We start from the raw sequence: 15,750 nt of genomic DNA on the forward strand, positions 1-15,750 counted from the left end.
TTGGGCAGCAACATGGGGAGCAGGCTTTGGGGAGGTGAAGCAGAAAGACCTTCCTGCTTTTCAAAGACCTCAGAAGAGCTTGAGTATCAGGAGGCGCCCTCAGGCAGGTCCTGCTGGCAAAGAGAGTCCAAAAGGAGAAAAGAAGGGGAAAGGGGACTCCCAGAAAGAAGCCCAGAGCCAGCTTGGACCGGCATCTCCTTCAAGCATGTCCCAGCCTGGTACCTGTGCTTAAAAAAAGATGCTTGTGACATCTATATTGCTAAGTTTCTGGGTGAGCTGCTTTCTTCAGCACCTGCTCTTGTGGTTTGCTGCCCCCTCCAGGAGGCAAGGAAGAGCTGAGGCAGTACAGCAATGGGGTGACAAGAATCATGAGAAGTGATGACTAGCTTCAAGGTTTTCCCCACATCATGATTTTTTACATAGTATTTGAGTTTGGTTTAAAAACAAACAAACAACAGTGCTATCAGACAAGTGTTCAACTGCATGACATCATTCTGGCCAAAGGATAGAATCATAGAATCATAGAATCATAGAGTTGGAAGAGACCACAAGGGTCATCGAGTCCAACCCCCTGCCAAGCAGGAAACACCATCAGAGCACTCCTGACATATGGTTGTCAAGCCTCTGCTTAAAGACCTCCAAAGAAGGAGACTCCACCACACTCCTTGGCAGCAAATTCCACTGTCGAACAGCTCTTACTGTCAGGAAGTTCTTCCTAATGTTTAGGTGGAATCTTCCTAAAGGAGGGAAAGGCTAGAGCTTGAGAGACCAACAGGGAACCCAATAGGAAGTCCTGGGGCTGAGCAAGTCTTGAACACTGTAGGTAGGTCCAGTTGGGCCTCACTGAACAATGGAGAATATTCCTAGCCACATATTCTTTCAGCAGGAGTCCATTCTGACCTGGGGCTTTGAGGTTTTTTTTGCAATGTGTTTTCTTGACACAAAATTTAGTTGCTAGCTAAGAGATCAACATCTTTGAATGACAGGTCAGTGGAAGGATAGAGATTTCCAGTTATTTCCCTAACCCTACTTCCCAATTTCTTATTCATCTCTGAAGTCCCTGCCACAGGCAAGCCAAGTCTACTTTTCTTTTGCAAACCTGGCCTTGCTCACCATACCACATTATCCAGGTCCTGAGAAAGAGGTCAGGAACATGTGCCCTGTCAAGGCACAAAACAATCCCCTGCTATTTTTATTTTATCTTTTAACCAAGACAAGTAGAGATTCTCTGCTCCCTCTTGCTGACCCATCGAATTATCACCTTCTGCAACTGAAAATGTGAAGTGAAATAGATGTGATCAACTTTTGCATTATCTCTAGCATATCTCTTTCGTGAGCTACCAAGCAATCCTTTAGTTTCCCCTCCATATTTAATTATTGCTGCTATATATTGCTTGCTAATACTGAAGTAAGCAGAATTTTTAAAATGCCTTTAAATACCACCAAAACTATTACTTGGAAATGGGTAAATTTTTCCCCATCTGTAAGTAACAGACTAAAAGATAGTAAGAGACAGTAATAAAAATAAAATCATCTCCAATTATGCAAAATTTCATAACTTTGGAGCTATTATAGTCTTCCTTATATAAAATACATATTTAAATAGCAGTTTAAGGAAGAAAAAACCCTTCCAATTTGTAACGTGAAAATATCTCACTCAAAGAGGGAAACTTTGCACTACAGCTTTAAACGTTTAAGCCTCTAATGTCCATTGCTTAGCAACCGGGCATCCTTACCTAAACACCGTTTTTCAGCAGAGTCACGACTGACTGGTGGGGCTGATAATGCAATTCAAAAAGAACAAGTGTTCCCAAAGCACTTGAATTCTGTTCACATAGTACTGTACTTCAAGTATCAATACACCTTTCTGTGTAATAAAATAAAAATGCTTTCCCAGTAATTATATACCACAACAGGATTTTAACAGGATGAAAAATAATAATTTTTCAATTGCACAATTTGAGCTCCAGTTCTTAGAAGAATTAAGGCATAAAGGCAGATAATCATTGTTCACAACACTGTTTTATCCTGATACAAAGTACATTTAAAAAACCATTTTATGAAGAAGGCATTTGATTTACATGCTGATGATTTAAACTTTTTCAAGCAGCCCATAATCACTCAGAGTCCAGTGAAATCATTAGGAATTTTTCAGTCACAAATTATGAGAAACCAGTTTCTGTTTCAAAACAACCAATCACAGGAAAAAGAAATACTGTAATGTGAATGTAAGTTCTTCGCAGGCCAAAACTATGTATTAAATTATAGGTTTGGAATTTCATTCAACAACAGAAGACTATGACCAGAGTCATATGTTACTTGAGTAGCAATATTTGGATCCCACCTTGCCGAAGTAATGTGTGAAGGATAGAATCATGCAAAAAATGGATGGGGAACCACATATTGCAGGATGACAACTCCCATCATCCCTAACTATTGACCATACTGGCTGAACTGAGGGGAGTTGGTGTCTAACAACATAGGAAGAATCAAAGGTTTCCCACCTCTGCTGTAAGAGAATGGTCAGGCACTGCCAAAAGTAGTGCCAGCAACCCATACTGGGACAGCAATGGTTATAGACATGGAACATGGGTACCTCTTATGCAACAGCCTGCCCCACAGGACTCCATCGCTCAAATGTTATTGGAGTGATGTGGGATTCTGCCAGAGAACTGGCAATCTCATTGAGACAGAGAGAGTATAAAGTTGATCAGAACTTTAATCAATTATCTGCACCACAAACTTCAAAAACATTTCATTCCAGATAATTCTTATTCCTTCATAAAAAAAATCTAGGCTTTTGTTACTACAGAATTTGGCCTAAATTACTCATATCATCATATTATTAGGAGAAAGATCACTAACCCCAGGAAAAATTGACAGCATTCATCAACGAAATCTATAGAAAAGGAATTCCTATGGAGTTGGAATTTTGTGTGTGTGTGTGTTTTGCTTGTTTTGTACTCATTAACTAGTACAGTGGTACCTAGGGTTAAGAACTTAATTCGTTCTACAGGTCTGTTCTTAACCTGAAACTGTTCTTAACCTGAAGCACCACTTCAGGGGCCTCCCGCTGCTGCTACGCTGCCACTGCGTGATTTCTGTTCTCATCCTGAAGCAAAGTTCTTAACCCGATGTACTATTTCTGGGTTAGTAGACTCTGTAACCTGAAGCGTATGTAACCTGAGGTACCACTGTATTTAGAGCCACAAAATGCCTATTCCCACCACCATAAACCTCAAGAATTTTGCAAAAAAAAAAAAAATTCACTTCTTAAAATAAGGGAGGGATCTATTTCTTCAATCTAATTATCTTACACACCTATCTCCAATTTTTGCATCAGGAAGAAACATGATTCCAAGAGAACTGAAAACGGTGCATGTCTAAAAGATGAGGCAATGGCTTGAGAAAAGGGGCGATTCATGACTCATATTGTGTACAGAAGGAGGCTAGCCAGGAGAAAATATTTATTTATTGTATTTATATCCCACCTTTTCCTCCAATGAGTTCAATGTGATGTACATGGTTCTCCCCCTCCTTGTTTAATTTACTCTCCTAGCTCTAAAATATTACCTCTACCACACAAGTTTGCATTTGATAATTTCCTACTGAAGATGGCATCACACAAAATTTTTACCTAACACTTATTTGCATGCTTGAAACTGCTAGCACTAAACAAACAGCTGCTACACATTCCATGGTTCATGTCTCAATGTGAATTCTAAATTAAAAAAAAACAAACCTGAGAGATATTCCTAATATTTGCATACCAACTATAATGGACACGAAACAACCATTTTTTTAAAAAAAAAAGATACACAGTTTTGTTTGATTTGTTAAATTGTCTAGCGTTAATAATGCAAATAGCATAATCCCTCTATCCAAATATTTTGTTCCTTAAGCACAGACAGGTGGTAACATATGTATTCTCTTATTTCATTTTTGCCCATCAGGGAAAAAATGTATTTAAAGGATACAAGAACGCTGACAGACTACAAAGGCTGCAGTCCTACACTGCATTCAAAGAGGTTTTAATTATGTGATTGAATCCCCCATCTTAATGTCACTATTCTACATCAAGCTGTCCCCTTGGTTGCCTGGGAAAGGACAACAAACTAAAACCTACTTCTCATAAACCTCAGATAATGCAGTAAGCTTATGTCTGTACTGCAACACTTCTGGCTCCAGCTGCGGGGGCTCATATGATCAAATACTCCTCAGGACCACCACCACTCAATAAACAATTATCTGAACTATACACTAGTAGCCAAAATTGTGGAAACCTTCCAGAGAAAGTGTATTTCCGAGGTTTGATGGCTCATAACACCATTTTTTTTTTTTAGTAATACCATAAAATTATATATCAATGGAAAGATAATTTATGGTCAGGGTATATTTAAGGGAAGCTAATAGAAAAGAAAGAGATAAAAACATGCTTTCTTCAAGAAGTGGAATCGCTAAGAAAATACTACATTTGCCCAGGGTGGGCACAATGGTTTCCCAAGAAAAGAAAAGAAACACTCTCCCCTTGGAGCCCTCACAATGAAATCTAGGCCTGTACTGAGAGCGGAATTTAAGCAGAACCTGCCTCCTAGTGGAAAGAAGGGAGGACAACTTCAGTATCTAGACCACTGGAGAGGGACAAGTAGGAAAATCAATTTAAAAGTTGAATTTCTTAATATATCAATTAAAGTGTTCATACATGCTAGGAACAGATGGTACGTCAATATCTTGCCCCAAGCGGCATTCCTACTTGTGGCTCTATAGTTGAGATTGTCCCAAGATAGTCATTAGTACCTTATTAAAGAGAGAATACTTTCCCAGTACAGTACATCCTGTCATGATTGCTAGACAGATATCATGAGATGCACTGGAGCCATCAAGCTTGCCATGAGCAAATTTACTTCACACTAGGTGAGCCAGCTCACCATTTCAAGCAGCAAGGATTGTGTCTGCATGGCTATAAACTTAAATTTCAAGTAGACATGAGTATCCACTAACAGATGAAAAGTTTGTTTGCATCAGACTTGTACTTAAGAATCAAGTGACATTAAGACATTGTACATTTTCAAACAAAATAATTTAACTTACAGTTAAAGCTGGTCTCTTATATTTCTTAAAGTGCCAGAATCATATCTTGGGTCTCTATACTTCAGGCTTACATGGCGGCTACAAACATTCCTAATTTAAAAAAAAGGAAAGGAAGTTTAAAAAACACAGACCTAACTAAACCAAACAGCAGATATCAGTAACAGCACATATTTAGATTTGCTTTCAAATATTTGTCAAAGATGATATTTTGAACCACTTCATCTCTCACTAAATGTTACATAGACACAAGGGGAGAAACCTTAAACTAGAATATTGTAATATACTATATCAATAGTATATTCTATCAGCCAGCCAGTGCCAAACAGAAAGCTCATTTCCAGGTCTGAGTTTGAGGTGGACACTGCCTTTATATTTTGCTCTCTGAAAATAAGCACAACTGTGGAGATGATCCTTGCTGGCGTTCAACTTGAAACTAGAGTGGGCTAGGAACTACCCCAAATTGTCACTCTTACCAGAGGGTGATAAAACACCTGCCATAGTAAGTGGAAATGCAGACCTCTAAATCCACAAATATCTGGACCGTGTGCCACAAACTCTTGCCATGGTGGGAGTTTTGTCATGAGGAACTACAAACTGGGAGAGCTGAAAAGTGGCACTTGTTTTAATCTTCTTGCCAGGGAGTTAAGTTTGGATTTTGAATTTTGGAATTATATGAATCCAAATCAAAGCAGAATACTTGCTTCTGCTTATCCTATTCCTCACAAAATATCTGTTCATCTTTTGCATTTGTATACAAAGTATTACAAAGGCACAATAAGTCTTGAGCTGCTTCTCTTCCAAAAAGAAACTGATCTTTTACAATGCTACCGCAAATTTTCACCCCTAAGATGAGGAGAAAGGTGAAACATTTTGAGTTTGCTCAAAAAAATAAAAATTCTATCACTTCAAATGTATGACCCTGAGGTCAATGCATCATCTCTTTTACTCCATCCAGAGGATGTGGTGTCAATCTTTTGTTAGAAAGCATCCTATTTATTATTTGCTTTTTTAATTATGTAGATATTATGACACATTTTTAAAATTTTACTGCTTTTGATAAAATTTAATCTGAATCAACCATAGCTAGAACAGGCTACTCTCAACACACCCAAGGGCATTTCAAGGATATTTCTGCACAGACTTTTTTTTGAGGAAGGGGTAGATTTTCTTTTCTCAACCACAAGCTATTCAAACAAAACAGGTATCATAGAATGTTTCAATTCCATGTTTTACTTTGTGGTGTAGAAGACTGTGTGCTCTTATAAATTGCTTAAGAGTTTTTAGGTTAAGCAGGAAAAACATTTATGGACAACCACCTCCACCAAACAGCAAACTATACAAATTGTAATAAAGAAGAAAGCACCTCAGGTTATGCCTGCTCTTAGCAATTGGCATTCAGTTTGTCTAAGTGGCACGTCTTCTTCTGCAGGACTCTCGGATTAAAGTAGTTTGTTAAAGTACATTTGGCTTTGGATGAGTTTTCGCAACAGCTACTGATTCTTATTCTCCCACAGCCACCTCCACAGTAGAACAATAAAAATATGTGCCTTAGCACTACCTTGATAGAACTACAGCTAGAATGACAATGAGTCAGTTGCTGTTAACGGAGTTACAGAAAATGCTCCATAATATCCAAATACCGGCAGGGCTGCTATTCAGGAGGATGCAACTGTATGGAGGCAGTTCCACATGGAAAGATTCTGTGAAAGAACTCATTGTGCGATTCCACCGCAATACAAATAAATAAGGGTCGTAGTACATAGCTGAGGTTATCAGAATTACTGAAAGCCATTTCACAAAAATGGCTTGCCATATGAGCAGTCTCCCACACAGATGCATTTAGAAAAAGCTGTCACGCCATCACTTGCTGGTAAAATATATTCCTTTGATGCCAGAGCACCACTAAGTCAATTGCTTCGGGAGCCTAAAAACATAATGTGACTAGCAAATTCACACCATGTTTATCATGCTTTTATATGTGTTGGAAGCCACCCAGAGTGGCTGGTGCAACCTACCCAGATGAGCAGGGTATAAATACTAAAATATTATTATTATTTATTCTGAAAAATTCAGTTTTCCAAATCTACTAAGGTAGACCTCCACATGGAACCAGGCTTCCACACACATAGGTGAGATGAGCATATGCAAGGATGGAGATCTATATCATTAGGTCTGACTGGATGCCCATCCCCATTCAGGGCTATTAGCCATAACAGGCCAATGTTTCAAGTCAGAAGTACTATGGGTGCAAAGATCACAATAATATTGCTATAAAACACACGGCTGAACAGAATAATATACAATTGCCCTACAGAATTGTCAGGCATATTATCTACATGTCATTTAGGTACTAGGCACAATTTCATTACTAGCAGAAAAGGAAGCAGGTTGCTTAGAAGACATCAAAGGGGTCTGTTATTTTTTTTTTAATAAAAAAAGATAAACCTTTAAAAGAGACAGGGAGAGGCATGGCAAAAGTCAGGCAACAGAAGGCAGCCAAAACACACAGTCTTTGTGTTGGAAGTGCTAAGTGGAACATTCAATTTTGCTCAAGTTACAGTGCGACACCTTTTCAAATTGGCTGCCTGTAGCTTCAACTGCAGATTCAGAGCATTTGGAATAAAATAAGCCTCCTCATTAAAAGGCCAAAGAAGAAAATTCATAATGTAGTCTTGGATTTCCCTACACTGGAGGTTTGGTTCACTATATGGATTATTCAACTAAATTGTTCTGGCATTATTAAAAAGAAGAAGTGAAACAGCACAATTGTTTTCCTGTTTCCCTCCTTCTGGCACACCACAATTGCTGGAAAAGGTAATATATCAGTCAGGGATTAACATGTGGTCTAACATGTGCAAGATTCTGTCTGAAGGCAAAGATATGGATTGCATCCTTTTTAGCCTTCCTCTTCTAAAACTGCAATCCTATGCACACTTATTTGGAAGTAAGTCTAACTGAATTTAGCAGAATTTAGTTTAAGGTAAACATGCAAGCCAATGGAAGTTGGAAACCAATAACATTTGGAGGGCACAAATTTTGCATTCCTATATTAAGGCACTTAGCATTGTGCCATCACTGCCAGTTCTGTGCTTGTCAAAATTTCCTTAAAGTTCTGGGTAGAATGATGTAGAGGTGGGATGCCAAACACAAAGCCCAAGATTGTACTACTACACTGGATCTAGTTTTGTAGGTACCATTCAACTACAAACCAAACAACAATCCTGACTAAGTTAATAGCTCTCTGGATAAAGTTCTAGAAAGAATTTCAGTTCAAGTTCTGCAATTTCAGAACTTTTGCGGAAAGTTACTGCGAAAAATACAACAAAAGCACATGGATAAAATTCATTTACCAAATCACCAGATTATATTTGACCTAACTAATGGCAACAGACTCCAAAACTGATTCTTCCAGCTAACAGTGTGCCACAAGAAGGGATTAAGAAGGTACAGAACAACAAAGGTAAACAAAGGCTTGTGGGAAGAAAGGCAAAGTGGGAAGAAACAAAACAGGTGCTGTTTATACTGAGTACTAGTTCTCTAAATTGTTCATATTGACCACAAATTGTCATTTGAATGTCAATGTGGGCTAAGTAGATATGTGAAAAAATATAATTCATGCTTATAATAAACAGTCTACAAAACTACTTCACTCCACACACAAATGCACTCTAATGAGCTTGCTAAAGAGTAAAAAAAAAAAAAGAGCATATTTTAAAATGTGACTGAAGTAAGTAATCAGGTTAAAGCTTTGAACAATACAAAGTATTAACACTGGGGTTCTTTTTAAATGTTGTATCTCATGTTCTGAAACCTATAAAATTATTGTTCTGCAAAATTTTTGAGTAACTGCACACAGCAGTGTTTATATTCCCTCAGAAGAGTCCTGTTAGTTGACACTAAAGATGCATCAAATCCAACAGCCCATTTTCTACAGTGGCCAGGCAAGTGCTTCTAGGAAGCACACAAGCAAGGAATAAAGGCCATAACCCTCCCCTGGTGGGATTTAGTATTATGGGAGAGTGAGAATTTTTTTTATAAACCTCCATGATGGTCTCCTTTCTAAACTAAGTTCCAAATGCTTGTCTTTCTTTTTGATGAACCTGTTCAAACCTGAATCATTTGATAATTTCAGTTCTTTGCTGTCCACTTTGAGATGTGGTGACCTGTACAAAGTATTTTAAATGTAGGTTTTATAAAGGCATTGTGATACTATCCATTTTGTTTTCAGTTTCTTCCCTAACAATTCCTAATAAAGAACTCACCTTTTTCAGTAACAGACCACACAGATTTGTTGTTTACAGTAAGCGCCCAACCACAGCTCAAAGATCTCTTCTCTAGGGATAGAGTGAATAAATGAAAGGACACATTTCAGGGCAGGGGGTTGTGTCCCAAGGTCAATCACTTTGCACAATCTTATGTTGTATCTTATATGCCATTTTGATGCCCATTCATCCGTTCTTGAGATAATCCTTTTGGAATTCTTCATGGTCTACTTTGAGCTTCTTGAATAATTTGATACCCCTTTAAGATTTCTAATGATTCTATGTTCTGTAGCATGCAGAGAAACAACTCCTATAAAATAACCTTCCTTGTTCTTTCTATAGATTTTGCATGCAGCAATAAGTGGATATCATTCATTTTCACCATTGCATCAGCTGAAGGATCAAGCCAAAAGCCCATCTAAACCATACCCCATTTTCCAGAGGCTAGACAGATGCTTTTGGGACTACTGAAGGCATGATTAGATCAGTCCACTGCTCCTCCACTGCTCCAGTGTTTAGAAAAATATTACCTATGAACCTAGATTCCAAATAGCTACAAAAGCCAATAGCTGAACTTAGACTTATCCCCACATAATTATCATAGTTGGAAGGAACCTTGGAAGTAATAAAATCCAATCTTTATTGTTATAGTCCATGACCAGCACCCTCCAAAGTAATCTAATCCAGTGTTCTTCAGCCTTAGATCTTAGTCTACAACAGCCTTAGTTGCTGAACTACACCTTCTATCATTCCTGAACACTAGCAAAAAATGGATGGGAATGATGCAGAGCAGCAACAACTGGAGACCCAAGGTTCAAGAATATGGATGTAGTTCAACCTTCTACTCAATGCAGAATGCAACTACAGCATCCCTGATAGATTGGCATCTAGCTTCAGCAAAAAAAGAGTCCTGAGATAATATATTCCATTGCTGAACAACTCTTACCATAGTTTGTTTCTCCTAATGTTCTGTAAAAATATGCTTCCCTGCAATTTCCACCCAGTAATCTGCCCCAGAAACACATGGCATTCACCCACCTCACTAAAATCTCCCCATGCCAGTTAGTCATGTCAATAACTCTGTAAACAAGAAACAGCGCCTGATTTTTCCTTTTCCTCTTCCCTCCCAATCCTGCTTCCTTTTGTGCTGTGTCTGTTCAGAATGAAAGCATGAACTGTTATGACTGACATTTGGAAGCAGAAATGGCAGCAGGGGTTATGGCTGAAGAATGGTGTGAAAGCACCTTAAATAAAATACAACAAATAATACCTTACAATTGCTAATTATTGTTTTTAAGTTATTTCAAATTCCCAGCAGCACCCAGCAGTATACTATATCTAACCCTAGAGGGTCCTGCTGAGTTATTTGCTTTAATCTTTTACGCCCTAACCAGCTTTCCATACATATTTCCAGCTTGCAAGCTGAGGACAGACCTCTATTCTGCACCTAAGAATTTACTTAAACATATAACCCAACATTTCCATGTAAAAATTCACAGGGTGGTTAGCAATAAAATATATGCTAATTAAATAAAATCAATATATAAAAAATTGGCACTATTACAGGTGCCACATAATACCTACTCTGCATTTGTAAGAACTTGATTGTTTAGTGTGGTGGGACCTACACTTTGGAACTCCCTGCCTGTTGAAATCAAGCAGCCGCCTTCACTGTACTATTTTCGGCGCCTGTTAAAAATATTCTTGTTTAGACAAGCCTACCCAGATGCTTAGAAAGTTGAGGTAATTTGGTATTTTAACGTTTGCATATTTTAAAGTGGGGTTCTGAATCTTTCTTGATTTTACAATTTCATGTTTTTGTAAACCACTTTGAGGGGGGGTTAAAAAATTGAGTGGTGCACAATTTTTTAAAATAAATAAATACTGAACAACAAAATTTAAAGAGTGTTGGGGGTGTATGGCAGAAGGTAAGAGACCTTACCATCATAAATATATTAAAAAAAAACACAGTAAGCCTGCAACTTGAGGGGGGGGGCGGTTTAAATTCCAGAGATCGTGCTTAACGCTAAAATCATGTACTGTATATTCAAAACAAATTGGATTCAATGGTGTGGGGGCTTACCAAAGTTTTCCCCCCCAGGCGCCTACCCTTCTGTTTCTTCCTTTTTGGGGTTTGCTTGGTTTGGTGTGCTTTTTTGCCAAGTTGCGGACTAACAGAACAGAAATAAATGAGCAACGATTACGATATCTTAACACGCACAAGCACACAAAACCCTAAATAAGCGCGGACAAGCTCCCTAGCCCCTCAAAAGGGAAATGCTCTTTTGAAACCCCAAGTGCTGCATGTGGGCAGGCAGGCAGGTACACTGCCCCTGCAACGGGAAGCTCTCCCAAGCCACGAGGAAGCCTCGACGCCCCCCTCTCGGGTCTACCGCGGGCGAGGGGGAGGGAGTGGAGGCGACGACCTTTCCCCACCCCACTCCTCCCGAAGGTGAGGCTGGCAGGCGCCGGGTACCCACCTGTCCCGGAGGCCGCTTTGCCGCACAGAGCCTCCGCCCTCCTCACCGGTCTCTTCCTGGGCGCAGCGGCGGCGTCTCTGCTTGGGGGGCCCCGCCGCGGCCGCTCCCGCCCCGCGGCGCCCACAGCATGAGGGATGGGGCGGGGGCGTCCTTCCCGGACGAGGAGGCGGCCCCCGGACGGAGCAGGAGGTGGAGGAGCCGGCCCAGCCTGGCCTGGCCTCCGCCGCCGCCGCTTCTTCGCGGCTACTGCTGAGGCTGCTCCTCAGAAAGGCCGCTCGGGCGCCGTCTCTTAGCAACCGCGCCCGGGCCCCTCCCGCTCCTGAGAAAGAGGCGGCGGCGGATTCGGCTTGGCCGAGAAGATGCTATCGCGCCGTCTGCGCAGGCGCGGGCACCCGCTAAGCTGCCGCTGGCCCGTGCGCGATTCCGGAGGTTAGCAAGGGGGCTGCTTGCTTCAGGACTGGGCTGCTGCAGTGCGCTCAATGGGTGGCTGGGACGGCGGAGGAGGAGTAGGAGTAGGGAGGAGCGAGCTGCTGTTGGTGCAGGATGCTGCAGCACAATTGCTGACCCTGTCAGCTTGTGCTCGGAGGTCTGCGCTGGCCGCCGGTTCGCAACCGGGCTAAGTTCAAGGTGTCCGTCTATAAGAAGCCGTTAACAACTTAGGACAGGTTTGCCCATGAGGCCACCTTCCCGGCATAATGCACCCACTCAGCCACTTCAGTCAACAGAATTGGCATTGATAGAGGTGCTGCAGGATACCTGTTCCACATTTCTAGTAACTTGATCTATTGTTGTTATTATTTATTAAATGCAGGTTTTGGTGTCTTCGGGTGTCTTCCCGTGTAAGAGTCGGGGTGTCTGTGCGACGTTTCGACGAGGTCTCACTCGTCATCTTCAGGCTGGTGCTTTCGGCTTCTTGTTACTGGAACAGAGCAGAGTCTGGTGTTTGAGTTCCTATAAATACTGTTGAGGGGTGTGGTGTATAGCCTCCAACGTTCTGGGCAAAGAAGAAGTTCCTAGATTAGTGTGCCTTTTCTTCTTTTGTTCCTTAATTACTTGAGGGATATCTTGGGTGATTTCATGAGTGATATTCAGAATATCACTGGGTGGGTCATTAAGTGTAGATACACGAAGTGTAGATACACGAAGCCAAGCCAGAGCACAACTAAATGCAGCACAGCCATCTTCTCAGAAAAACTCTTCACAAGCTCAAGAGGTCAAGACACGAAAGCTTTAGCAACTAATCTACACTTAATGACCCACCCAGTGATATTCTGAATATCACTCATGAAATCACCCAAGATATCCCTCAAGTAATTAAGGAACAAAAGAAGAAAAGGCACACTAATCTAGGAACTTCCTCTTTGCCCAGAACGTTGGAGGCTATACACCACACCCCTCAACAGTATTTATAGGAACTCAAACACCAGACTCTGCTCTGTTCCAGTAACAAGAAGCCGAAAGCACCAGCCTGAAGATGACGAGTGAGACCTCGTCGAAACGTCGCACAGACACCCCGACTCTTACACGGGAAGACACCCGAAGACACCAAAACCTGCATTCCTGTACCCGTGAAAATCTACGAAAGCAAATATTTATTAAATTTCTATACCACCCTTCATCCCAGGATCACAGGGTGGTTTACAATATAAAAATACAAAAATACATAGCATAGTTTAAAAGTTCATGGATTGTTTAAATAGCTGAAGGCCTGGGAGAAGAGGAATATTTTTGCCTGGCATCTAAATATATGGGTTGAAGGCAACAAATGAACCTCCCTGGGGAGAGCATCTCACAAGTGGGAAACCACTGCATAAAAGTCCATTCTCTCATGTTGCCACTCTCTAGACCTCTTGTGGATGAGGCACACAAAGAAAAGCCTCAGGTGATGATCACAGAGTCTGGGGAGATATGGCAGCTACACTTTGGAATTCCTTACCTATTGACATCAAACATGCATTTTTTCACTTTGTTCTGCTAAAAACATTCAGGCAAGCCCACCCAGATGTGTCAAATGCTGGTGTGTGTTTTAATCTGTTTGTAGTTTGGTGCTGATTTCTTTAATGTTTAAATAGTTCCTTGTGACGGTTACTAAGAATTTTATTGTTTCATTCTCTTTGTAAACCACTTTGAGGGTTGGGGTTTTGTTTGTTTTTTACAATTTTATGAAATATAAACAAACAAGGTATCTCTGCTATCAGTGGATGCTAGCAACTATGGCTATGTTCTGCCCTCACTGTCAGACACAGTTGTTGCTGGCCTCCACACGTCCTGAGAGATAATGGAGTGTGCTCCTGGGTGTGATGTCAAGCCACTGGAGAATCACAGCACCTTCTTTGTCTGTACAGAACAGTAACTCATAACTTCTGGCTCCCACATTGTGTTTGCTGCATTAGCAGCACTGAAGTGACCTCTTTCATGGGGGGCAACACTGCTGTGGTTGGTCCAAAGGAAAGTAGAACAATACAGCTTGGCTGCAAGAGTTGCCAGACAGAGGTGTATAAGTCACCCATCCAACTCCACTGTGGATTTGTGTAGAGTTTACTGCTTAGCCTTTTCTTCTCCTGAAGATGTCCTGCAAGACAGCAAGTACAGATTTTTCCTCAGGATTCACTTCTGAAGCCTTTCTCAACAGAGGTTTAGGATCAGAGTTTTCCTTCTCCTAGATTGGCTAACTTCCCAGGTTGATGTGCCCCATTTGCCCCTCATTTCCTTCTATAGCACAATCAGAAACTGTTGGACCCATTATTGGTTTTCATTCACTCAAGCCGCCAGAATCTCATCAAGGGCTTGAGACTCATCTGCTACCCTGACCTGTCTTAGCTGGTCAGTCGAAGCCATTCCCAGGGTGTGACCACGGTCGCATGGTGACAGCTTCTAGGAGCCACAGATGAGAGCTGAGAGCCGGGTGGAGACCAAAGGTGTACAAACTACCCCCAAAGGAGCATGACCTGTCCCCCAACAGAGGTGCTACACGTCCCCTGTACACCCCATATATATACATAGGTAGTTTCATTTTTGTGTTGTCTTACTGCTCAATCATAGATCCCAAAGCAGTTTACAGAATGAAGCAAGGGTTCTACTGAAATCAGATGAAACAGATGTACAAATAAATAAATAAGAAAATTGAGGCACAAGGCGTCACTGCCAGAAAGCCAGCTGGACTTATTGATATGATCCAAACTCTGCTAGCCGCCCTCCCCCCAGTTTATTAAATGAATTTTATAGTGACTCATTTTATTTCTCTCTTATCCCGTATTGATTTGCCCTTTAAAATTAAAGTGAGTCAGCTATTTCATGATTCTCCTTTAACCTTTATGGAAAGTATGTCTCAATGACTTCATATTTATTAATTGTTTTCTTAAATGTTATTTGAGAGAGAGAGAGATCACTGACAAGCCCATCATTCTGCATGTACACGGTTTGCTGTATTCACAAATATATCTACTGAGCATGAGCAGGATGGCAAACATCCTGATGCTGTTAGTCTGCAAAGCATCATCAGTTCCCACACCACCCACCCAAAGCAAATAGCATCCATTGGGAGTTTCTTTCTGTGTTCCCTCTTAGCCACTTGCAAATCTCATCTTCATGAGCCACACTGCTGCTTTAAAAGGCTTCTACAAACATGTGGAATGTGCCTAGGTCAATAGCCACCAGCAATGCTGATTTTTTTTAAATGTATCTAGCTATCACAACTCATTGAAGTTAGCTACAATGTGGATAGCAAACCAGTGGCCATCCAGACCTTACTGGATTACAACTTCCACCCACCCCCGTATGGGATAATCGGCCTCATATAACCAAAATGCTTAGGTCTAATTAATGCACGAAAGGCTTAAGGCAGTGGTTCTCAAAGGGTGTGCTGTACCACAGTAGTGTGGCAGGAGAGGATGGCAAGTTTAGCAGAAAGATTCAAG

At 41.0% G+C, this 15,750-nt stretch overlaps 1 protein-coding gene across 2 annotated transcripts in view; it reads right to left on the bottom strand.

Annotated features, from left to right (window-relative positions):
* Nucleotides 1–12,115, bottom strand: part of ZC3H12B (zinc finger CCCH-type containing 12B) — a 38,080-nt gene extending 25,965 nt beyond the window's left edge. The window contains exons 1-3 of one of the 2 annotated variants that reach the window (XM_082208248.1): nt 11,834–12,115; nt 9,354–9,425; nt 5,092–5,181 (exon numbers count right to left, since the gene is read on the bottom strand). The gene's annotated coding sequence lies outside the window, so the exon portion shown is untranslated. The remainder of the gene's footprint in view (nt 1–5,091; nt 5,182–9,353; nt 9,426–11,833) is intronic. The other variant, XM_082208247.1, reaches the window with a different exon arrangement.
* Nucleotides 12,116–15,750: the final 3,635 nt, after the last annotated feature.

This window comes from Podarcis vaucheri, assembly GCF_965113315.1.
Source record: "Podarcis vaucheri genome assembly, chromosome: Z".
Classification (NCBI taxonomy): domain Eukaryota; kingdom Metazoa; phylum Chordata; class Lepidosauria; order Squamata; family Lacertidae; genus Podarcis; species Podarcis vaucheri.